Source organism: Neoarius graeffei, chromosome 12 (genome assembly GCF_027579695.1).
Source record: "Neoarius graeffei isolate fNeoGra1 chromosome 12, fNeoGra1.pri, whole genome shotgun sequence".
NCBI lineage: Eukaryota > Metazoa > Chordata > Actinopteri > Siluriformes > Ariidae > Neoarius > Neoarius graeffei.
The window spans coordinates 13,755,026-13,781,143 of NC_083580.1; the positions used below are offsets into that span (position 1 = coordinate 13,755,026).

At 40.4% G+C, this 26,118-nt stretch overlaps 1 protein-coding gene across 1 annotated transcript in view; it reads left to right on the forward strand.

Annotated features, from left to right (window-relative positions):
* The window catches only part of whrna (whirlin a), a 386,194-nt gene that overhangs the window by 316,811 nt on the left and 43,265 nt on the right, over positions 1-26,118 (forward strand). The gene's annotated exons all lie outside the window — the stretch shown is intronic.

Below are 26,118 nucleotides of genomic sequence, written 5' to 3' on the forward strand. Positions count from 1 at the left end.
GTACCATTTGCATGTTTTTGCCTTTAGGTTCAATCTTAAATCAACAATTTCTGACTATATTTTCAGAAAAAAAGGGAGTAATTTTTATAAGAAAAGAAAATTTATTAGAGAGGAGTCTGAAGGAGAAAAGTAAATAGCAAAGCTGTGCTTATTGATGACAGAAGCACATGTAATGCCTGTCATTTATAATGTATTAAGTAATCTCAGTGATCAGACAGGGCTTTAATCCTGACTCACTTCTCCAATTATTCCCTCAGTCAATACCTTGCCTTTGTTGCAGAGCTGCGGAATACAAATGGTGTTGTTAACATCCAGCACAGAAAGAGTTCAACCCCATGCCCTCCCTCCAAACTTATCTCCAGCTTCATCAAAAGATTATTCTGCTCTATAGCAGTGTTGTGACAATTATCATAATATTTGATGTCATGACTGATGACACAACACGCTAACGTTTGCTAAGTGTGCTCAAGTTAGCACTTTTTTTTTTTTAAACATGATAAACAAGAACACAAACAAATGCAAACATTTTAGGTCGCACACCCCCTTCTACACCCTGACCAAGTTGATGCATCTCCCTTATTATCAAAAGGGGGTAAGAGATTTCTACACAGCACGAATATCCTACACAACACGACATTAAAATATTTGCATCCAGTTTAATCATACTAAACATAATTTATCACTCATGGAGCACTTGCATGTGACGTCACAGCCGATCCAGATTGTGACAGACGCCATCGTGTCGGTCAAACGCCATATTCCGCCTTCTACTTCTGGTTCTACTTCTGCTTTTACTTCTACCTTTTCTTCTGGAAAACCCTACTATATACAATTCTACTACAACGGCTGCGGCTACAAGCTCTCCCTACCTGTGCACGTTTTTTATGTTTTTTGTGTGTATTTTTGCGTGTTGTTCGTCTGTACCGGACTTCAATATCCACTACAACCGTATGGACTTACTGGACATTGGTTTCCAGCAGAAAATGACGGTTTGTAGCGATTTCCATCGCATGCACAACATTCCGGACGAGAAAAAAATAATAATAACATTCCGGGCGAGGCCAGCGGGGTCTCCGTGGATTGTTATCGGAAGCAAAGCGAAGGAGGTGGCGCCGGGAGCAGAAGCAAAAGCGAGGCTACAGGCAGAGCCGGCCTGTTGACTAAGCTCAGAAAACAGCTACTCAAACCTCCACTGCCAAGCCTCTACCTCTCCAACGCCAGATCCATGTAAACAAGACGGACGATTTGGAATTACCTTATTCTATTCTATAATCGGCTGGTCAGTGCTATACTCAATACTTAAGTGACTTACCCATCCAATGAGGATTGTTATTTTCTTGTTTACAAGATGCCACATCTGAGTCGCTGACAAATCCTGAATTTCTGTAAAGAAAACTGTCCAGAGATTTATAAGCACGCAGTGCTTCACCACTGAACAGCGAGGGAAAGTTAATGAGGTAATCATACACGTCCGGGTATTCCGCTGGCAGTTCAAAATCCGGTCGTGAAAACTCCGTCCGGAAAGCCATAAGGGTCACAAATCTGTAGACCGTTTATTTTAGACATGTATCTAGTTATCTGTTCATTAGAAAAATGAGCCGTGTAGTCCGTCGGTTGAAATTGATCCATTCTGTACACGAGTGCAGCAGTATTCAGCTGTGTTTTTGACCGACAAGATGGGGGTTGTGTACTTTCCGGTCGCGTGACTGCAAGATCTCTATAGGCTAACAATTTCGATCGGAAGAGATCACAACAAAACGCGCTCGACATTCATATGAAACCGATCGACATTGTTTGTTTAAAAAGTAAAATAATTATATATGGCACAAAGCTGTGTAATCATTAGAGTCTAAAATATCATAAAATTCCAATATACAGTAGTCTCGTTAGACAAACCACAGTACCATGCATTAAAATTTTGATACTTTTAAATGCATACAAACTAAAAAAAACCAAACATTTAAAACAGTTTATTTTAGCGTTTTAAAAATTATTTTCCACCATTACAAATTTTTTTTGTCTTGCGCACATCCTAGAGGCAGTCCGCACACCACGCTTTGAGAAACTCAAAACTAGACGTTATTATATGTATTTCATGACAGTGATTATCATAGCGCAGTTAAATCTTCAAATCTGATTGGTCAGAAGGTGTGCAATATGTTTGTTACGGTTTAGACACTAATTCTGGCTGTAACACGTACAATAGTTTCATATGAATGCACTCATTCTGATACTTTCTAATACTTGTTCTAGAAAGTTGAAGATTTATGGAAGGAGTCTCCAGTGTCAGTGCCTCAATATTCTTGGTATATTGACAAGCTTGGGGGGGGGTTGTTGTTTGTTTTTTATTTTGAAAGCGAGCGAAGAAGATGCTGGTGAGGACACTGCTGTTTATCGTCGCGATAACGTAAGTGATAATCTTCCAACAAGTTAGTTATTTTCTATGACCATAATTTTCCGAGGCTGTTCAGTAGTGCAAGTCGGTATCAGCATGTAGACCTTTTGACCAGAAATGAGTCATGAACCACATGTGTTATTCATATAATCTTCTGTAGGTTGGCTGTGAATGTTCAAAATGCAATGCATGCTAGAATTATTGGCACTCTTCATTAAAATGAGCAAATATTGTATAAAATAAACATTATAATAATACAGGGGTGGCACGGTGGTGTAGTGGTTAGCGCTGTCGCCTCACAGCAAGAAGGTCCAGGTTCGAGCCCTGTGGCCGGCGAGGGCCTTTCTGTGCGGAGTTTGCATGTTCTCCCCGTGTCTGCGTGGGTTTCCTCCGGGTGCTCCAGTTTCCCCCACAGTCCAAAGACATGCGGGTTAGGTTAACTGGTGACTCTAAATTGACCGTAGGTGTGAATGTGAGTGTGAATGGTTGTCTGTGTCTATGTGTCAGCCCTGTGATGACCTGGCGACTTGTCCAGGGTGTACCCCGCCTTTCGCCCGTAGTCAGCTGGGATAGGCTCCAGCTTGCCTGCGACCCTGTAGAACAGGATAAAGCAGCTAGAGATACTGAGATGAGATGAGATTATAATAATACAATGAAAATACAGTGTCTTGCAAAAGTATTCATACCCCTTGTCTGTGAAGATTCTCAATCATCCAGGTCATAGTAAACTGTGGGTGGTAGAAATGGGCAACTGGACTTGCTTGAAGATTCTTGAAAACGTTTCACCTCTCGTCCAAAAGGCTTCCTCAGTTCTGTCTGACTAATAGGGAGTATCAGATATTTTGATATCTGATACTGAATATCTGATACTCCCTATTAGTCAGACAGAACTGAGGAAGCCTTTTGGACGAGAGGTGAAACGTTTTCAAGAATCTTCAAGCAAGTCCAGTTGCCCATTTCTACCACCCACAGTATTCATACCCCTTGAACTTTTTCACATTTTTCCACCTTACAACCACGAACTTAAAAGTTTTTTATTGAGATTTTACTGTATGTGATAGACCAACACAGAGTAGCACATAATTGTGAAGTGAAACGAAAATGATAAATGGTCTTCAAAATTTTAAACAAATAAAAATCTGAAAAATGTGATGTGCATTTGTGTTCAGCCCCCCTGCGTCAATACTTTGTAGAGCCACTTTTTGCTGCAATTACAGCCGCAAGTCTTTTGTGGTATGTCTCTACCAGCTTTGCACATCTAGACACTGAAATTTTTGCCCATCCTTCTTTGCAAAATAGCTCAAGCTCAGCCAGATTGGATGGAGAGCGTCTGTGAACAGCAATTTTCAAGTCTTGCCACAAATGCTCAATGGGATTTAGGTCTGGACTTTGACTGGGCCATTCTAACACATGAATATTCTTTGATCTAAACCATTCCATTGTAGCTCTGGCTGTATGTTTAGGGTCATTGTCTTGCTGGAAGGTGAATCTCCTTCCCAGTCTCAAGTCTTTTGCAGCCTCCAACAGGTTTTCTTCCAGGATTGCCCTGTATTTAGCTCCATCCATCTTCCCATCAACTCTGACCAGCTTCCCTGTCCCTGCTGAAGAAAAGCATCCCCATAGCATGATGCTGCCACCACCATGTTTCACAGTGGGGATGGTGTGTGCAGGGTGATGAGCAGTGTTGGTTTTCCGTCACACATAGCGCTTTGCATTTAGGCCAAAAAGTTCTTTGGTCTCATCTGACCAAAGCACCTTCTTCCACATGTTTGCTGTGTCCCCTACATGGCTTCTTATGCCTGTCTTTCAACAATGGCTTTCTTCTTGCCACTCTTCCAAAAAGGCCAGATTTGTGGAGTGTACGACTTATAGTTGTCCTGTGCACAGATTCTCCCACCTGAGCTGTGGATTTCTGCGGCTCCTCCAGAGTGATCATGGGCCTCTTGGCTGCTTCTCTGACCAGTGCTCTCCTTGCTCGCTCTGTCAGTTTAGGTGGACGGCCATGTCTTGGTAGGTTTGCAGTTGTGCCGTACTTTTTCCATTTTTGAATGATGGATTGAATAGTGCTTCTTGAGACGTTCAGAGCTTGGGATATTTTTTTATAACCTAACCCTGCTTTAAACTTCTCCAGAACTTTATCCCTGACCTGTCTGGTGAGTTCTTTGGTCTTCATGATGCTGTTTGTTCTTCAGTGTTCTCTAACAAACCACTGAGGCCTTCACAGAACAAGTGTATTTATGCTGAGAGTAAATTACACACAGTAGGACTCTGTTAACTAATTAGATGACTTCTGAAGGCAATTGATTGCACTGGATTGTATTTAGAGGTATCAGAGTACAGGGGGCTGAATACTAATGCACACCACATTTTTCAGATTTTTATTTGTTTAAAATTTTGAAGACCATTTATCATTTTCGTTTCACTTCACAATTATGTGCTACTCTGTGTTGGTCTATCACATAAAATCTCAATAAAAAACTTAAGTTCGTGGTTGTAAGGTGGAAAAATGTGAAAAAGTTCAAGGGGTATGAATACTTTTGCAAGGCACTGTAAATATATAATACAAAAAACAATGTAAAATATCCACTCATGGTAAAAACTATACTTTATCACAGCATTTTTTAAGATAATAGTACGTTGTCTTAAAAATGCAATTATTTGCCACCAAAAGTAATTTTTCATTTGCGGTCCATAGTCTCTAAGAAATATGTTGTTGGATTTAACCATGTATTGTTTCACAGGGTAGAAAAATGAGGTTGCACATGTGCTAAATCTCTGCCGTCCATACTTCTTCTTTTTCCTAGTAGCAGGGCTCTACATTAACTTTTGAAACCACTTGTCCAGTCGGGCAAGTTGAAAGGAAATTTACTTGTCCGAATGTGAAGTTGACTTGTCCGAAGAAATATTTGAGAAAAAAAAAACCACAAATAAACTATTTGTAACGGGGCGGCACGGTGGTGTAGTGGTTAACGCTGTCGCCTCACAGCAAGAAGGTTCTGGGTTCGAGCCCCGTGGCTGGCGAGGGCCTTTCTGTGCGGAGTTTGCATGTTCTCCCCGTGTCCGCGTGGGTTTCCTCCGGGTGCTCTGGTTTCCCCCACAGTCCAAAGACATGCAGGTTAGGTTAACTGGTGACTCTAAATTGACCGTAGGTGTGAATGTGAGTGTGAATGGTTGTCTGTGTCTATGTGTCGGCCCTGTGATGACCTGGTGACTTGTCCAGGGTGTACCCCGCCTTTCGCCCGTAGTCAGCTGGGATAGGCTCCAGCTTGCCTGCGACCCTGTAGAACAGGATAAAGCGGCTAGAGATAATGAGATGAGATGAGACTATTTGTAACCCAACAAACTTTATTGCATTTGTTGCATTTGCATCACACCGCTTGTGGCTTGTACTCTTGCCATGAGACACTAGAATGTCTCGGCTATATGAAGCTGTACCTTTAAACATGCTGCTCGAGACATCAACATAAGTAGGATGTGATATGCACAGAGAACATTGCATTCCATCTCCGGTGTCTTGGACCCATTCAAATTCATCCTTCCAAGAATTGAGAAATTTCCGCTCTCTCTTGCTTTCATAGTTCTGCTGTGATTGTTTCCTCTTCTTTTCAGCACCAGATGCCTCGGATTCACTAGACTTCTTTGTGAAGCCGAACTTCAGGAGGGACATTTTCTAAATGTCTAAATTTTTATAATGAACACCATCAACAACAATTCAAAGATTTGGAAATTACCACATTCTCTCTCATTATCTCTAGCCGCTTTATCCTGTTCTACAGGGTCGCAGGCAAGCTGGAGCCTATCCCAGCTGACTACGGGCGAAAGGCGGGGTACACCCTGGACAAGTCGCCAGGTCATCACAGGGCTGACACATAGACACAGACAACCATTCACACCTACGGTCAATTTAGAGTCACCAGTTAACCTAACCTGCATGTCTTTGGACTGTGGGGGAAACTGGAGCACCCGGAGGAAACCCACGCGGACACGGGGAGAACATGCAAACTCCACACAGAAAGGCCCTCGCCGGCCACGGGGCTCGAACCCGGACCTTCTTGCTGTGAGGCGACAGCGCTAACCACTACACCACCATGCCACCCTGAAATTACCACAGTCAACGTAAATATACAGTTGAATAATGATCCCGCCAACAGAAATGTCAACAAATCCACATGTATGACACGATTAAAACCAATCATAAACGACCGTTTACTTTTCAGCTCAAATACACGAAGCGGTATTGGCCGGTTTCACAAATGGAATATTCAGTCCCCCCAGGATTTCGCGGGCCTTTTTTGTGATTGTTGCAGGCTAAAATGTCTGATGTTGCGGGGTTTTTCCAAAAAATTGCGATGAAAGTTGCGGTGTTTTTTTGGTTTTTGTTGCGATTACATTGCTGGAGGAAGTGAAAATTGCGAGAAATTGTTGAGATTTTCTCTTTTTGTGATTAAAATTGAGTGATATGTTAAATATTAAGTTATTACTGAAAAACTATTGATTAAAAAAACAAAGACACTGAGAAATGGTCCTATAAACAACTTTACCAATATAAAAGATTACCAGGACTACAAAAATGCAGAAAAATAGGCTTTACTTATCCAAATGCACCTGTTGGTTCAAAAGTTAAAGTGCAGAGAACCTCACAGCACAACATGAAGTTACCTTAAAATATAATATAAATGCCTCAGCTTTCATGTAAGAAAAAACTATTAATACTAGTACTGTGCAGAGCCTAATCTAGGGCGCGTAATATGCGATAATACGCGTTTTTTATCTGTCTGTCGTACATCCACTTTCTGGGCACGAGAGTGATATCGCGTATCTATTCATTTTGTCGCGCATTTATAAGTAGAGAGCGTGTAGTCACATTTTACTGAATCTTGTGCGTATCAATTTGTCAGCACCAGCTAGCAAGCACTGCGGTAAATATAGCGTTGTTTACACACCAATCGGAAAGGACCGAAGTATTCCGAATGGTTTATTTAGCAGGTAAAACAGTTTTGTGAACTATTATATCATTGGTCACTGAACCGGAAGACAGTGTATCTCAACCAATCGTGTGAAGTGTTTTAAAAATGCCCAAAAGCACATGCCATATCGTTCTGTCTCATCCAAACATAACAATGTCAAAACGCGTGGTCACGTTGAAAGACCTTTGGATGAAAAAAGAAAACAAAACGAAGACACAGAAGTGAGTATTATGTTATTAATCATATTCAAATAGTAAAGGTGCTTAGTTGATATATAAGACGTATATGTTTGTGTACAAATATGATCTTAGAGTAATTATATGGCAGTGTGAGGACATACTAAGTCATTTGATTCTGACTGATAATGGTTTTTGAAGTTTGAATTTGATATTTTCCTAATGCCAACATACAATTAGTTTGATAATGTTTGGTATTATGTAAGTTTTATTTAAAAATATTATGAAATATATTTAATCTGTTCTTGTGTAATTGTAGGTACTGTAAGATTGTAAATGATAGAGATTATATACTTTTTAGGAAGTCTGAATTTTGAGATTATCTCCAGTCATTTATGTCAAAATCTGGTTTAAACATAGGTAGATTGTTTAATGTTTTTCACTTTCATGAAAGGTGGTCCGAACAAAACAAATATGATAGCATTTTTAAAGATTTGATAGTGATTTTATTTTATTCAGAAAGTCAGATTTTTCATCTTATTATTAATTAATAGTGGCAAGACTACATGGATTTTAGACGTAACTATATCAAATGATGTAATATTAACTTAGTCATATTTGAAATGCAACATTATACTACTGGTGGTCAAATTGGTAAAAATAGGCTAGTCACATGATTTATAGTAAAACAGTAACCTAGTCATATAACAGAAAACTAGTCATATCTGTAAGGTTTTGCAGTATATAATTCTTCATATAGTTTTTGATCTAAAATCTTTACATTTTTAAAGTTCAGATCTGATCATAATGTTTGTGCAATACTATAAACCAGGGGTCACCAAACTTTTTTCTCTGGGGGCCACATTGTCGTTCCTGACTGTGATGGGGGGCCGGGGTCGGGTCAGCTATATCACATAGAATTGTATGACCCAGACAAATATGACCACCAGCAGGCCTCATTGTGTAGTAGAGATTACTAGCCTGGCACGGCCATCCCCACTACTATATCCATACTACTATATCAACACTTGATTCCTGGCACATATTTGTTTATCTTTACTAGTGGTTTGCAAAAGTAGTAATCAAGTCTTCACACTTTGTTTTAATTTGAAATACCACTGATATTCCATTTATTTATTTTCTAATAAAAATAATATCAAAGCTGTCAAGGTAAGAAACATCTGCCTAGTTGAGGTGATTGACACTGGCAAAGGTGAGTGGAAAATTATAAATTGTAGGTAGGCCTGTTGATATTAATGATATAAATAATAATTATATGCAGCACTTAATAAAGGTAAAATAAATAGGCCTATAAAATAAATACATTTAAAAAACCAGTGAAATTATAATAATATGAGCAATAGATCAATAGATCACAGCAGTTGCGCTGTGTCCTGCACGTCATTGCTCTCATCCATGGCCAAAGCAAAAAACTCGAATTCTGACGCTTTTTCATTCAGCTGGTCATACACGTTGTCCCCCAAATCTTCGGTTCGCCTGGTCATAGTAGGTGCGGAGAGACTCACCGCATTGAGCGCATCCTTCTTGTCGGGACACACCTCCTCGGCCACAGCAAGCATGCATACTTTAACAAAGTCCCCATCAGTAAACAGCTTTCCATGGGTAGCTAGTAGGTGAGCTACCTTATAGCTAGCTCGGACAGCAGCCTGGTTGATCTGGGTTTGGTGAAGGAATACATTCTGTTGTGCAGCCAGTTCGCATTTCATCCTCCGAATCCTGTCTTCTCTTGTTTGCCCTCGCAAACTAGCATACTCTTTGTGGCGGGTTTCATAGTGACGACGCAGATTATATTCTTTGAAAACCGGCACACTTTCTTTACATACAAGATAAACTGCACGGTTCTTACACTGAACGAAAAAATAATCAGTGGTCCACTGTTCTTTAAAAACGCTGCACTCTCTGTCAGCTTTTCGCTTACCGCTAGCCATTTTGCTGTCCTGAACACTGACAGTTCTCTGCGCATGCGCTGCCTGTCACTGCTTGATCGCGAGCATATGACGAAAATTCGGAAAATATGAATAGTTCATTTTATAACTAAATATCAATTTTAATTGATAAAATCAACAAAATACAAGATGCAGACATGTTATTATTTGCCAAAAAGCAATTTAAAAAAATAGGCCATGACCACTTTTGGGGATTGCCTCATAGGGCCGGTTCAAGTGATGGGGGGCAGAGGGGCTGGGGGGCCGGTCAAAGGGGGGTGGCGGGCCGGATCTGGCCCGCGGGCCGTAGTTTGGTGACCCCTGCTATAAACTGTGGATAAGTGTTTGCTGATATGGTTTTCATATCACTGTATTAAAGGATATGTATAGTGCCATTATTATGATATTATATAGATTAACATCTGATATGAATGTTTTTTACATGTATTTAGTTTTATTAATAAAACTGTTCTGTTTATAGATGTACTCTTGAAAATATCTACCAATGTATTACTTATTTTTTCTGTCCCCACTAACTGGAACAAATGAGGGATATTTTTACCCATGTTAATATTTTCTGTCCCCTGTTTCTACAACTAGTGAGGGACCTGTCCCCTATTTTCAAATTCCTAGATTAGGCTCTGCTGTGTGCAGGCAGTCTCTCCTGAAGACTAAATTAAACAATAATTATAAACTAATAAAATAAATGGTTCAGGCTTCATAGAAGAAAAAAAACAATTTGAACAGAATCTCACAGTATGATGCTGAAGCTGCCTAAACAATGGAAAATAAAATACCATTTTGGCAAAAATGTTGGCATCCATTAATTTCTTGTCATCTCATCTCATCTCATTATCTCAAGCCGCTTTATCCTTCTACAGGGTCGCAGGCAAGCTGGAGCCTATCCCAGCTGACTACGGGCGAAAGGCGGGGTACACCCTGGACAAGTCGCCAGGTCATCACAGGGCTGACACATAGACACAGACAACCATTCACACTCACATTCACACCTACGGTCAATTTAGAGTCACCAGTTAACCTAACCTGCATGTCTTTGGACTGTGGGGGAAACCGGAGCACCCGGAGGAAACCCACGCGGACACGGGGAGAACATGCAAACTCCACACAGAAAGGCCCTCGCCGGCCACGGGGCTTGAACCCAGGACCTTCTTGCTGTGAGGCGACAGCGCTAACCACTACACCACCATGCCGCCTAATTTCTTGTATTAAGTAAAAAATAATGTAAAGTGCACACAGTCCTTCACTGTAAACATAACACACTTTCAGTAACAGAATTTAAGCCTATATAAACACTGACTCGTACATGCTGCTTCTCTTGAACGTATACACGGAAGTAAGGCGGAAGGTAGTTTGTCGATGTCACCTCAAGACGACGCCAACGATTGGTCAAATTTGCGGGAAAGTTGCGGTGATTGGATATAATTGCAACACCGCCCTGAATTCGCGGGGATTGGTTGAATTTGCGTTGATGTTGCAAATCGCAAAATCCTGGAGGGTCTGAATATTGCGCATGCGCACATCGCTCTTTCCGAATAGAAACATCCAGCGATTCATCAAAACAATATGTCGAGTGAGATGCTTCGGAAATCATGTGAATACACTGATAAATTTGATATGTAACCAGAATATCGGCGTATTTTGGCACTTGTCCAATCGGACAAGTAACTGAGACGATGAACTTGTCCGATATAAAGTATCACTTGTCCCGGACAAGCGGACAAGCGTTAATGTCGAGCCCTGAGTGGTTAGAGCACCACTGCTGATTTTAACAGTCCATCGTTAGTGTGTCTAGGCCATTTTAAACTTGGCGGAGCCCATCCCTCTCCAAGCTTGATCAGTGGACAATTTGGAGCCACCAATTAGCCGAACCTGCATGTCTTTGGCCAGTGGGGGAAACCGAAGCACCCGGAGGAAACCCACACAGACACAGGGAGAACATGCAAACTCCACACAGAAAAGCCCCCGTTGGCCACTGGGCTCGAACCCAGAACCTTCTTGCTGTGAGGCGACAGTGCTAACCACTTACTAAAACGATTAAGCACAATTAGGGCTATAATATTGAGATCTAAAGTGTCATACTATTTAGATGTAAAGTGTATACGGTTTTAGAATTACACACTTCTTGTAGTCGTGAAATTTCAAAATCATCTCTCAAACACTTAGATGATGATAATAAGCTGTTTGGAAGCATTGCAAGAAAGAAGCTCTTCCTGAGAGAATCACAGAAAACGCAGCACCTGAACTTCCATCTCATCCATCCATCCATTATCTCTAGCCGCTTATTCTGTTCTGCAGGGTCGCAGGCAAGCTGGAGCCTATCCCAGCTGACTATGGGCGAGAGGTGGGGTACACCCTGGACAAGTTGCCAGGTCATCACAGGGCTGACACATAGAGACACACAACCATTCACACTTCTGGTCAATTTCGAGCCACCAGTTAGCCTAACCTGCAAGTCTTTGGGGGAAACCGGAGCAATGGGAGAACATGCAAACTCCACACAGAAAGGCCCCCATCGGCTGCTGGGCTTGAACCTAGGACCTTCTTGCTGTAAGTAGTGTTGCAAAATTCCCAGGAATTTTCAGAGTGGAAAGTTTCCTTGGAAATTTTGGGAATTAATGGGAATTTTGGGGAACTTTTGGGAATTTTCAAAACCAACTTTACTTAAAAATTGATACAAAAAAATAAGGTCCTTTTATTCAGATTAGGATATTTCTCTGGGTCTCTGTTCTGTTCAGAAGAACATACAAGCAAAAACAAGCATGTAACTAATTAAACAACTGAGAAAATTAATAACCACCAAATGTTTTACAAAAACAATACGGGTTTTCCCTGGTACATGTATAATGAATTAAACAATAACCTTAGACTTTGTGAGAACTTCTCTCCAAAAGCAACTTTAACTCTACGTATGATTTTGAAGACTGCTTCCTGTAACTTTTTTGTTTACTAATTATGCTTCAACAACTTGAATTCCTTTTTCATTTTGCAACTGGTTTGTAAACCATGGCCTGTCAAGTAATTTGCTTGCAAACTATCGGATTAGAAGTAATGATTAGGGTCTACAACGCTATTAAAACAAACAATGACATTCAACAGCCTTGCTCCAGATTCAAAGAAAAAAAGTGGCACTAATATATTTTACAAGCAGCAGAACTTATTTCAAGACTACTAGTAATTAGAAATTTTAAATTTTCTTTTTTTTAATATTCCTTGTTATTTTATGATGTGATACCTTTGTGATTAAATCTGTAGACAAGTCTTCAAATTTTGTAATAAAAATGGTCAAAATTGAGTTTTTGCAAGATTTTTAGACATCACTACTTGTTGTTATGCAATGAGTTAGATTTCCAGTTAATTCTTACCAAAGGGTACACTCTAGAAAAATAATCTATTCAATTCAAAATTACTAGATATCTTGCCCGAGGGACACTTAATAGAAATCTATTCAAATGCAGAATCGAGAGGTCCCCAACACAAAAAAAATTTATTCAAAATATGTGTAGTAGACTAAGGGATACAAGACCTTCTACACTTTTGTGGTAGGGAACTTGGGAATGCGCATTTGACCTTTGACAATTTTGACTGGATTTCTATTAAGTGTCCCTCGGACTAGATAATTGAGATTGAGAAGAATAATTTTTCACTGAAAAATCTGAATATAATACTCATATTGAAAAACTAAAAGCCTTTTATTAATTGGCCTTTAGCAATATGTCCTATTCTTAATGAGCACAAAACAGTACATAATTGAAAGAAAGGCTTAACATGGGTTTTAATTTGTTTTTCTGGGTGATGAAATGTTTTAAAATGTTTAAAACTTAATAAATGCCGAAATTGAAAATTGCCGAAAATTCCCAATATTCCAGGGCCCTTCAAAATTCCCGGAAACTTTCCGGGAAAGTTTCCAAAATTCCCGGAAACTTTCCACCCCTTTGCAACCCTAGCTGTGAGGCACCAGTGCTAACCAATACACTACCGTGCCCCCCCTAAACTGTGATATTCTTTGGAATTGAAGACAGAAGGTGGGCGATAGTGGTGCAGTGGTTAGCACTGTCGCCTCACGGCAAGAAGGTTCTGGGTTCCTGTGTGGGTTTCTTCCAGGTGCTCTGGTTTCCTCGCACAGTCCAAAGACATTCAGATTAGGTTAACCGGCTCCTCTAAATTGCCCTTCGGTGTCAATATGAGTGTACTGTAAATGGTTGTTCATCATGGTGTTAGCCCTGTGATAGATTGGCGACCTGCCCAGAGTGTACCTCGCCCCCCACCTGAAGTCAGCTGGGATTGGCTCCAGCTTTCCCCTGATCCTGACAGATAAGCGCTATAGATGATGGATGGGTGGATGGAAGACCACATGTGCAATCCTGAAAAGAAAATAGAGCTTAAAATGTCCAGGTCCGTCTAGAAATGTCTCTAACCTTGTGAGGTATTCCAGGCGGATATTCCCGTGCTGTTATTCTCTCCAGGACAGGCGCAACAGTACATTAATTGTAAGTGCTGTAAATTTTGTAGCCTCTGACTCTACAGCCGAAGACAGTCACTTTTTTTTCCTCAGACAATATATTTTAGTGGGAGCTGTGAGGATGTAAAGACAGTTTCAGAAATCACTTTCAGCAGCTTTATGTCTCTGTCTCTGCCATCAACCACTCTTTTTCTCCATCATTACACTTAATAGAGGTAAGTTACCCATGCGATCCCCCAAGTAAAGCAGAGGTTATGATGTTAATATTTCACTTCAACCCGGTTGAATTTCAGCAGAGCATACCAGCGTGAAGAAAGTTCAGACTTTCTGCTCTTTGTGTCATCCTGAGAAACGTCACTTGGGGCACATTTTTTTGCTTTGTTGTGCTTGATATTGACCGGCAATTAAACATTGTCATGACCTAAAGAGTGTGTCAGGAAAATGGAACTATTAGCAAAGGAAGATTATGGATAATGTTGTGTTACAGATGGCAGGAAATCAATCCGATCTGAGCTGTCACCGTTATGAGATTATTTTACTTGTGGTTCTGCTCTGTTTATTGATCTTTTGCAGTAAGAAGTCCACTGGAATTTCTGCTATTGGAGTTAAGGCTGAGAGTTTATACAGGATGTTTATTGTGTTTAAACTCAGTTTATAGTTGTTATTATATATATATCCTACTAGGAACTTGGGGAAGCCATTACTTAGCAAAAAGAAGTTTATTCAAGTGTACTATGATTATACTTATTTTTTACTAAAACTGAGGAAGTATACTTGAAGTTGACTTTTTATAAACTATATTTTATATACTTGAGTGATTCCACGCTTATGGGTACTGAAATGGGGACATGAACTTATTTTTAAAAATTCACCTAAAACCATTTCTTTTTTTTTTACCATCAGGTCACAAAACATGTGATCTTTAATGAATGATATGTTAAAAGATAACTTTAATTTTCTGAGATGTAATAAAAACATATTTATATGCCAAAGTCAGAACGTAACAGAAGTGTTGTGGACATATATATTCTCAATTTTAACAATGTAGAATTACTTTTTTAAACATAGGAAGGTGATGTTTTAGCAAATATAATTAATAAACATGTGTAGTAGAATAAACATACACATTCTTTCAATAAGATTAACATGGTATATAGCTAGATTGTAATTAATTTGTAACAGACGCGAGATGGACAATCGTAACAGAAGTAATGTAACAGACATCATTTTGGAACTCATGGGCTTGACTTTGGCATATAAATGTTTTTTATTACATCTCAGAAAATTAAAGTTATCTTTTAACATATCATTCATAAAAGATTACATGTTTTGTGACCTGATGGTAAAAAAAGAAATGGTTTTAGGTGAATAAGTTCATGTCCCCATTTCAGTACCCATAAGCGTGGAATCACTCATTTAAGAATAGTATAGTGAAGTATACTTGGCTTATACTGAAAAGTATAAACAAAAGTCTGAGACTAAGTACATTAATACTAAGACTTGTACTTTAATACTAAAACTTGTACTTTAGTATACTTTTTACGTTTTTCTGCCACAAAGTACTAATACTTAGTATATCTTGCTCCGAGTGCATAATAAGGTCAAGTCATTGACTCATGCTTAACATTTAATTTAGATATTAATATCATATAATGCTGGAGTTTAAAACTTTACAGTATATAGTATGTGTGCTCAATTGCATTATCTTTATGTACCTTAAAATCATACACAAAAACAGAAAAACTTTTGACTTGACTTTATTGATCAAGAGACCATTATGTTTACATTTTTACATGCAAATGTGCACTTTTTCCTTTCATTTTCTCCAGTAAGGAAGGACTTGATTTCATAGGTCTTTGTTTTTGAAATGTTTGAAAATATATCAAACTTGTTTTCAACATTCTGTCTTGTGATTTTGTAAATGCATCACACTCTTGTGTACATACAGTATGAGTAAACTTTAAGAATACTTTAAGGAGTATGTTTCCAGTATATAAATAGTAAGCTACAAGTAATATGCCAAGCAAACTTAAAGTACAACAAGTAAACTAGTGAAATAACCAACGTTTATAACAGTATACAGGCATGTGAGAAAATTAGGACACCCCATTAAATAATCAGCTTTTTATTTAGAAATGGTACACATACCAATATCCAGGCATGTTTTTATGTATTTTTCAAAAAGAAAGTGATTTGATTGCAATTTAACAACAAAAATGAACATTGTTTGACAAATCCAAAAAAAGAAAAAAAATAAAGTATGTATTTCAATGGAGGAAAAAGTTAGGACACCCTACCCCCTAGTAGCTAGTGTTGCCCCCTTTGGCTGATATAACTTCAACGAGACGCATTTTGTAGCCTTTTACCAGTCTCTGACATCGATCAGGAGAAAGTTTGGCCCACTCCTCAATGCAGAATTCTTTTAGCTGTGAGATGTTTGAGGGGTGTCTTGCATGTACAGCCCGTTTCAAGTCACCCCACAGCATTTCGATGGGATTAAGATCAGGGCTTTGACTTGGCCATTCCAGGACTCTGCACTTCTTCTTTTTTAGCCAGTCCTTGGTGGATTTGCTGGTATGCTTTGGGTCATTGTCTTGTTGCAGTATCCAGTTACGCTTCAGCTTTAATTTTTTGACAGATGGTTTCACATTTTCTTCAAGCACCCTCTGATACACAGTAGAATTCATGGTGGATTCTATGATGGTGAGTTGGCCAGGTCCTGCTGCAGCAAAGCATCCCCAAACCATGACACTGCCCCCTCCATGCTTTACAGTTGGTATGAGGTTCTTTTCTTGGAAGGCTGTATTTGGTTTACGCCAAACATGTCTTCTGTTCTGGTGTCCAAATAATTCAATTTTAGACTCATCTGTCCAAAGAACCTTATTCCAGAAGTCGTGGTCTTTGTCTATGTTCTCTCTGGCAAACTTCAGTCTGGCCTTGATGTTTTTTTTAGAGAGCAAAGGTTTCTTCCTTGCACACCTCCCATGCAAGTCACACTTGTGCAGTCTCTTTCTGATGGTAGAGTCGTGCACTTTCACATTGACAGTTGCCAGAACCTGCTGTAATTCCCTTGATGACACTTTAGGATTTTTCAGGACCTCTTTGACCATCTTGCGTTCTGCTCTTGGGGTAAACTTGCTCGGACGGCCAGATCTTGGCATGGTGGCAGTTGTTTTAAATGTCCTCCACTTGTAAATAATTTTGCGAATGGTGGAATGGCTAATGTTAAATGCTTTTGAAATCTTTTTGAATCCTTTACCAGAGTCGTAAGCGGCCACAATCTTCTTTCTGAGGGCATCAGGAAGCTCTTTAGACCTCACCATGGCGCTCACCTCAACATCCCAACTGTCAGGGCCACACCAAACTAAATTTGAGGTTTAAATAGGGCAAGGCTCCATTCAAATGCTGGGTAACGATGTACTAATCATGTGCACCTGACGTGATGCACCTGTTTGGGATTTTCAACATTTTAAGAGGGATAATATAGGGGGGTGTCCTAATTTATTCCTCACCAGAAATTGCATTATTTTTTAATTAAATTTTACAGAAAGTTTTAAAAAGGCTTTTCTTATTTTTTTATTGTTTAGTTATATTACTTGGATCCCTCATTTTAATTAAAATTTACATTAAATACCCATATGTCCAAATATATTTTAAAATACACAGGATTTCATGAGGTGTCCTAATTTTTTCACATGCCTGTACTTAAAGTATACAATAATAAACTAAAAATAGGGACTCGAAGTATATAACGAGTACAATGGCAGTATATCGATAAGTGTACTTGTGGTATACTTTAAGCATACGAGAGGGATAGACCAAGTACATTGATAGTATATAGATGAGTGTACTTGTTGTATACTTTAAAGTGTACTTTTGCAAACTTAAAATGAACTTTAAAGTATACTTTTATCAACTTGAAATGTTCCAATTTAGTCCGAAAAAGTATTAAATTTGTATACTTTCTAGTACAGTGATTCTCAAAACTGTGGTACGCGTACCACTAGTGGTACGCGGGCTCCATTCTAGTGGTACGCCAAAGAATCTCTCTCTCTCTCATTATCTGTAGCCGCTTTATCCTTCTACAGGGTCGCAGGCGAGCTGGAGCCTATCCCAGCTGACTACGGGCGAAAGGCGGGGTACACCCTGGACAAGTCGCCAGGTCATCACAGGGCTGACACATAGACACAGACAACCATTCACACTCACATTCACACCTACGGTCAATTTAGAGTCACCAGTTAACCTAACCTGCATGTCTTTGGACTGTGGGGGAAACCGGAGCACCCGGAGGAAACCCACGCGGACACGGGGAGAACATGCAAACTCCACACAGAAAGGCCCTCGCCGGCCCCGGGGCTCGAACCCAGGACCTTCTTGCTGTGAGGCGACAGCGCTAACCACTACACCACCGTGCCGCCCCACGCCAAAGAATCACTTAATTAAATATAAATAAAATTTAAAAAATAAAATAAAACGTGAAATACTATCCATAATATCCAAATGGATGAAAATATCTTATCAACCGATGACAAGAAAATGAAAGGAGATACAAATTAAGTTAATAATTTTAAAAAGTTTGCAAGTGCTTCTGGGTAGCCATACGTAGCATACGTACGCATTCCCGCCGGTTCCGCTGACAGACGGTTATCCGCCATTGGTAGACTAGGCTGTGATGGGAAAAGGTGGAGGTGGCTTTGCTAATTATGACGAGTACGACAAAATTACTGTCGTGGCTTAAATCCGCGAATGGGAGCGTGGATCAGGACAGAGGGAGAACTGAAGAGGACGTGTGTGAGCCGAGCGCAGATGCTAACGACAGTGGCAAAACCAGCCCCAGAACTGCTAGCAAACAGCAGAAACCAGTAAGGAGGAAGTATGACGAAAAATACATAAAACTGGTATTAAGGGATGGCTTAATGGTTAGAGAAACAGCTTTGAGACCAAAAGGTTGCTGGTTCGATTCCCTGGACTGGCTTAAGTGCCCTTGAGCAAGGCACCTAACCCTCAACCGCTCTGGCAAGAGTGGTGGCATAGCTTGTGTCTGATTAGCCAATGAAAAACTGATGATGTAATTATCAGTTCGGGCATTGAACCTGACTAGAAACTTGAGTTAGTATATGTTAAACCATACTTGAAATCAGGATTAAACCCCGATGGATGTCCTGTTACGGAAGATCAATCAATGATAGGGATGCATGGTGCCGCTTGAAGCAAAGCATTACTTTCCAGTAACAAATTGTCACGAAGAGGGTGGTTTTTTTTTTCTTTTTCCGATACATCAGCAATTTCCAAACAATTACAAGAATGACACGTTGCACTTTTTAATCCATTTGAAGTAACATTTAATGTTATGGAAACTGAGTTTCTGTTCTCACTTAAGTCAGACCTGGGCATTTTACGGCCCGCGGGCCGCATCCGGCCCTTTGGTTCATTCTGACCGGCCCGCGTAAGGTTAATGAGAAATTACAAAATAAACGTATTTTCTAATTTTACCTCATGCATGGACTGAATGTGCATTGCTTTTATTTTGAAGTTGTGTTCAACAAAAACGCAATGCGCGCGACATGAACATGACATGAAATCCCACGAAACCTAATCCCGCGATAACTACTTCCGTAATTTGTCCAGACCAACCACAAACTTGTACGTCATCCTTCAAACGGTCCAGCCAATCACATAGTGTGACGTCACCAGCAGGCGCCGGAGCCCGAGCCGATCTGTAGATCTGATACCTACAACGAATCGACTGATGATCATCTGTCAGCTGTGCTTCGCATCTCCACCTCAGACATTCAACCTGACTCTGATGCACTCGTTAAAGACCAACAGAGACTAGATTTCTCTCACTGAACAAATAAAAAACTGAAAAACACCAAATGAGGTGATTAGACTACAAATGTGGGCATCATTATTATAATATGATGTATCTTGCTTGATATTTGGAGTAGAAAGACGATATTGTGATGTCTTTATTGTGTTTTGGGAGTGAATGTGACTGAAAAAAAATGGTACAAACGTTCACATTTTGTTAACTATTGTTTTGGGAAATTTGATTGAATAAATGACATTTTTTGTAAGGCAACCTCGTTTTTTCCATACTCTTACCAGTCTTAGCAGCTTGTAAAAACAGTGTTATTTACTGCTTTATATAAAGAAATACAATTAATATTATGCAGAATTTAGTTCAGCCTTTTGGTCCGGCCCTCCACAAAATTTTCTTTTTCTCATGTGGCCCCATGGAAAAAATAATTGCCCACCCCTGACTTAAGTTATAGCAGGTATAAACAGTGAGCCTCATTAGCCTCTTTTTTGACTTTTGTTTTGGTTTAAGTGGGAAAAAAAAATACTTGCGCTTTTCGTGTTGCCAAGAAACCGGAAGGTCCGATCTTCTCTGTCCTGAAAACTTCCACGTGGCGGAAAACTTACTGTTATAAAGTGCTGACACTGGAGACTCCTTCCTTAAATGCAAAATAAACGTCTTGGATAAATAGCAACAGGGTTGTTTTTCCCGGTTTATTATTAGCCTAGGATTGTGCTCCGCGTCCGCCATACAAGTGCCTGTGAATGACTTGTGACTATAGAAAGAATAATATGTTAGAACAAGCACATGAATGTGAACCTGTGGTTATGGCTGGGTAGTATGCCAAAAAAAAAATCATCACAATACCACACTAATGACCACATTTCTACACCACATGATATGCATCACGATATACAGTTTGCTGATAAACTGCCAGCAAAACACTTTTATTTAATGTCTACGGAGACAAGTTATTTAACAAGAAAACACATTTTACCATTTTAATTTATTAAGAGCACTTTTTTCCTTGGGGCGGCACGGTGGTGTAGTGGTTAGCGCTGTTGCCTCACAGCAAGAAGGTCCTGGGTTCGAGCCCCGGGGCTGGCGAGGGCCTTTCTGTGCAGAGTTTGCATGTTCTCCCCGTGTCCGCGTGGGTTTCCTCCGGGTGCTCCGGTTTCCCCCACAGTCCAAAGACATGCAGGTTAGGTTAACTGGTGACTCTAAATTGACCGTAGGTGTGAATGTGAGTGTGAATGGTTGTCTGTGTCTATGTGTCGGCCCTGTGATGACCTGGCGACTTGTCCAGGGTGTACCCCGCCTTTCGCCCGTAGTCAGCTGGGATAGGCTCCAGCTTGCCTGCGACCCTGTAGAAGGATAAAGCGGCTAGAGATAATGAGATGAGATGAGACTTTTTTCCTTTTTTTTTTTTTTTTTTACATCTCGTCAGTTCAGTCTGAGATTATAATTTTAAATTAATGGTTTATCACGATACTGGAGATACCTCATAAAAGTGTGTTACATGGTTTATAACAATGTTGATATCATATCGCCATGCCAACTGTTTTCTACCCCAGAATGTTAATTTTGTAAGGTCAGACACTTGAACTTTTTTGTGTTTTACTTTTCCCATTACTCATTGCACTGCAGCCAGTTTGAAAATGACTTGACTGAGTTAACTTTGATTGTGTTTTCATTCTATGCAATTGCTCCAGTAATGACACATTAAAGTCTCCTTAGTTTGACCTTCATCAGAAGTCCAGTTCTTCTTGCCAAAATGATTTGGCTTGTAACTTTTTGTTCCCAAAGGAATTTGATATTGGGTGCCCAGATTTCCAAAAGGCCCACCGAGAGTGAGTGTCAGGACTCAGATCGTTTAGTCAATACAGACAAGCGAGCATGCATGCCCCTGTTGTCTGTATCGATCGAGCTCAAATCGTCTCTCTTGCTCTCTCTCTCTCTCTTTTTGTCATCTGTTTAATAAAGCAGGTGATGTTTCTGTGTGATAGTGCCCAATAAAAAAAACATCAAAAAATATGAGCCAATTGCCGATTCAAGTTAATAGAACATATTTTTGAGAGAGGAGGCAGGAGTGGGGTTGCTTATGAAATACACACACAAAGACGCATCTCCAAAGCTGTTGTGTGATGATGGCCAGTGAGACGTTATTACAGCTGGACTCATATGCTGCATTAAAGTGTAATGACCCTAATAAATGGTAAAAGAAAGTAGTGTGGTGAGTGGCATGTCAAATTGCACTTGGGTGACTGTATGCCACTCCTGGTGCAAAGATTCTATCAGCTCAGCTTTGTTTGATGGCTTGTGACCATCCATCATCCTCTTGATCACATTCCAGAGGTTTTCAATGGAATCCAGGTCTGAAGATTGGGCTGGCCATGACAGGGTCTTGATCTTGTGGTCCTCCATCCACACCTTGATTGACCTGGCTGTGTGGCATGGAGCACTGTCCTGCTGGAAAATCAAATCCTCAGAGGTAGGGAACATTTTTTTCAGAGCAGAAGGAAGCAAGTTTCTTCCAGGATAACCTTGTACATGGCTTGATTCATGTGTACTTCAGAAAAAAAAAAAAAACTGCACCATTCCAGCCTTGCTGAAGCAACCCCAGATCATCGCCTATCCTCCACCAAATTTCACAACGAGTGCGAAACACTGTGGCTTGTAGGCCTCTCCAGGTCTCCATCTAACCATTGGACAGGTGATGGGAAAAGCGGAAAATTGGACTCATCAGATATGACGACCTTACTCCAGTCCTCTACGGTCCAGTCCTTATGGTCTTTAGCAAACCTCAGCCTGGCTCTTCTTTGCTTCTCATACAGTGCGTTTACATGCACATCCAAATCGAGCTACTGTCGGTAATCGAGCTAAGGGTCCCAGCAGGGGTGCCAGAGAAATCCAATCCTACATGCACACAAGGAAATCGAGCTATTGTGTGAGGTACATTGTGCACCCGAGCCACAGGTGGCGCTACACGCCCCATCGTGTTGGTACACTTCCGGTTGTCGTCATGAAGAAGAGCTATTCAAGAGTATAAACAAAGTTATCAGCAGTGTTGCCAGATACTGCTGACGTTTTCCAGCCCAAAACATGTTCAAATCCGCCAAAATGCACTTAAAACCGCCCAATCTGGCAACACTGGCAGTTCCGTGTTCACAAGTTCCGTGCTCAAGCTGTTAGGCTTGCTCTAACGGACTGTATGGCTACAAACTGTCCTGCGCAGACCACTGTTTTGTAAGACAACTTATTTTGCACAATTGTATATTTTTCTAAAGTCCATTTTTTGCTTACAAAAAAATATTTTTTTTGCTTACAGTTTAACTTATGTCTTAATAAACACACAAAAAGTTCAATTGTTTTGTTTTTATTGACATTTTTCAGATGTTGGACATATATATACACACACATACAATGACTTGTTTATGTACACAATTCACAGCTATGCAACAGCTGTACAGATGTATTTGGTGATACAGTAAGTGAGCTAAATTTTAACAGTGCAAACAATGCCACAAAAAGAAAAGATTCATGCCGTTGTCATGATTCGTTGTCATGCCGACCGAGGCTGCTGTGTTTCCCGCTTGTGGTCTCGTCACTCGTCACTTCCGGAAGGGGCGGTGCTGAAGGAAGTAGCTCGAATACGTAGCTCGATAGGGTTTACATGCACTAAGTAGCTCGGCAGAAATCGCATAATCTAGGTCGTGTAGCTCGATTCCGAGAAATCAAGTTCGGTTCAATTTCAGCCGAATTAAGGTGTATACATGGCATTTTGAACTTCGATTTCAGTCGAGCAACGGCAGAAATTCGATTCTCTCTATGTGCATGTAAACGTACTGATAGATGAATGACTTTTTTATCATTTTGAATGACTTCAACCCCGCCCAGAGGAGCCTGTTTTGAACCGTCCTCGCTGTGCACTTAACCCCAGCTGCCATTTGCCATTCTTTTTGTTGGTCACTTGATGTCCTCCTATGGTTGTTGAGTGACGTTCAAAGGAGTTGACAATCATCCCGGTCAATGGAGAGTCGTCTTCTCCCTCTGTCAGTCTGTAACTTTGTTGTCCCCAGTGTGCTTGGCCTTGTTCTTGTGAACTGCTGTCTTTGAAATTTTGAGGATGGAAGCAACCTGACACTCACTGCATCCCTCTACCAGTAAAGTCAGAATTGAACCCTTCTTTTTCTCACTCAAAACTTTTTTCTTTTGACCTCTTTCTTTTGGCACAATGAATAGATATCTTTTTATTCCAATTAAATTTAAGGTACTACTGGCAGTTTTTTGCCATCCAAACTCGACCTATTGCAAGAGGAGAGTGATGACCACAGCAGTGGTTTTTGTACTTCTCTTTGTTAAATAAGATTTGGTTCAGATGATCACCTAATCAGTACCTCATTAAGTAAAATGAGGTGTGCTTGTGTTGGAATTCTAGTACTGGAACAAAATGGCTGCCATACATAGAGATGCTGATGTAAGAAAAAAACCCTGAAGTGGTCTCTTAATTTTTTCCAGAGCTCTATATATAAGTACAGCCTCTTCTGATGATGATGATAATAGCACTAATTTTCTTCTTGTAATGTCTCGGGTTGGAGACCACTGTTGAATGGATCTTGACCCCTCCTCTGTGCAGAACATATAAGTTTCTTTATATTCTTAGATTTATGCACGTGCCAATGTAGGGTTCTGTAGGGTTAAAATCCGAAGGCTGAGAGTCTTTGGCTCTTGATTTGCATGCATGTTGGAGCTTTTCTTGTTGAAAGAACCACCTTTGACCATTTCATAACCTCCTGGTAGATGAAGTTTAATTTTAGCACAAGTATGCTGGTTCAAGAGAATTCAATATGCTATTTAAGATAAGAAAAGCAGTACTCCTGCCCTACTGGAAGACCAAAGACATTACTCACAATTTACAATGTTTTATTATTATTATTTTTTACAGTTGCTAATTAGCATTAGTCCTTGATAAGTTGACTTACTTTTTCAAATCTATTCACAGATTTATGTAGCTATTCGTCTTGTTGAAAGATCCGCTTATGGCCATGTCCTAACCTCATCTTTCAGAGGCAGCCTGGTTTTAAAGCATGCTGGCACAACAAAATTCTGCACAAAAAGATGCTACATTAAATGGTCAAAGGTCAAATCTTATCCATATGTTGTGAGTCTTTGGAAGCACGCAGTTGTACTGGGTGTTTTCGTATGCTGTAGCGTTAAGATTTACCTTCACTGGAACTAATGGCCCCAAGTATGTTCCAGCATGGCAATGTCCCTGGGCACAAAGCAAGGTCCACGAAGACATGGTCTACCTAACTCAGGTGGCGTGCACAGTGCCCTGACCTCAACACCCCACTAAACACTTTTGGGATGAACTGGAATCTTGACTGCTCCCCAGGCTCTTACAAATGCCCAAGCCATGCTCCAGAATCATGTGCAAAGCCTTGATGGAGAAGCAGAGGTTATTATAGCAGCAAAGGGGGGAACTATATCTGGAATGGGATGTTCAAAAGGCACATATTAGTATTATGGTCAGGTGTCCACAATCTTTTGTCCATATATACCCCTTTTCCACCAAATCAGTTCCAGGGCTGGTTCGGAGCCAGTGCTGGTGCTGGTTCACAACTCGTTCAACTTGCGAGCCAGCTGAGAACCAGTTTGCTTTTCCATAGCTCACGGAGCTACGTCATTACGTCGCTGTATACGTCATTACGTCGCTGTATACATCATTACGTCGCTGTATACGTCCGTTACGTCGCTACGTTTGCATAAACCTTGGCGCGAATATCGAAGCAAAAACAGCACGGAAGCAGCAGCAACAACAATAATAATAATAATAATAATGGATGACCGCGTTTGTACAGCTGCGGCTTCTCGTCGCTTAAAAATGGCGATCTTTTGCGGTCTTGTTATTGTTGTTGGTCTTAACAACTCCGCCCCCCCCCCGCTGGCGTAGGCAGTTCTTTCCTCTGGCCCAGCAGAGAGTTGGTGCTAGCCTGGACCCGGTTTTTCTGGCCCCAGAGCCAGTTCTTTGTCAGTGGAAACAGAAAACCCGGTTCCAAACTAAGCACTGGCCCCGAACCAGCCCTGGAACTGCTTTGGTGGAAAAGGGGCATTAGTGTATCATTCTTCACAAGTATTATTGGGGCAAATACAGCAAATAGTCTATGACTCATCAGGCATTTCTCATGAGACTAAAAACTTTCTTTAAGAAAAAAGGAAAGAATATAGAGAATATATGCTGCCTTCAAAAACTGGTGAGATGAAGGCATGTCAGAAGGCAGCATTTTATGTAAACATAAAGGAGCAGGCAGATGGTTCTCTCTCTCTCTCTCTCTCTCTCTCTCTCTCTCT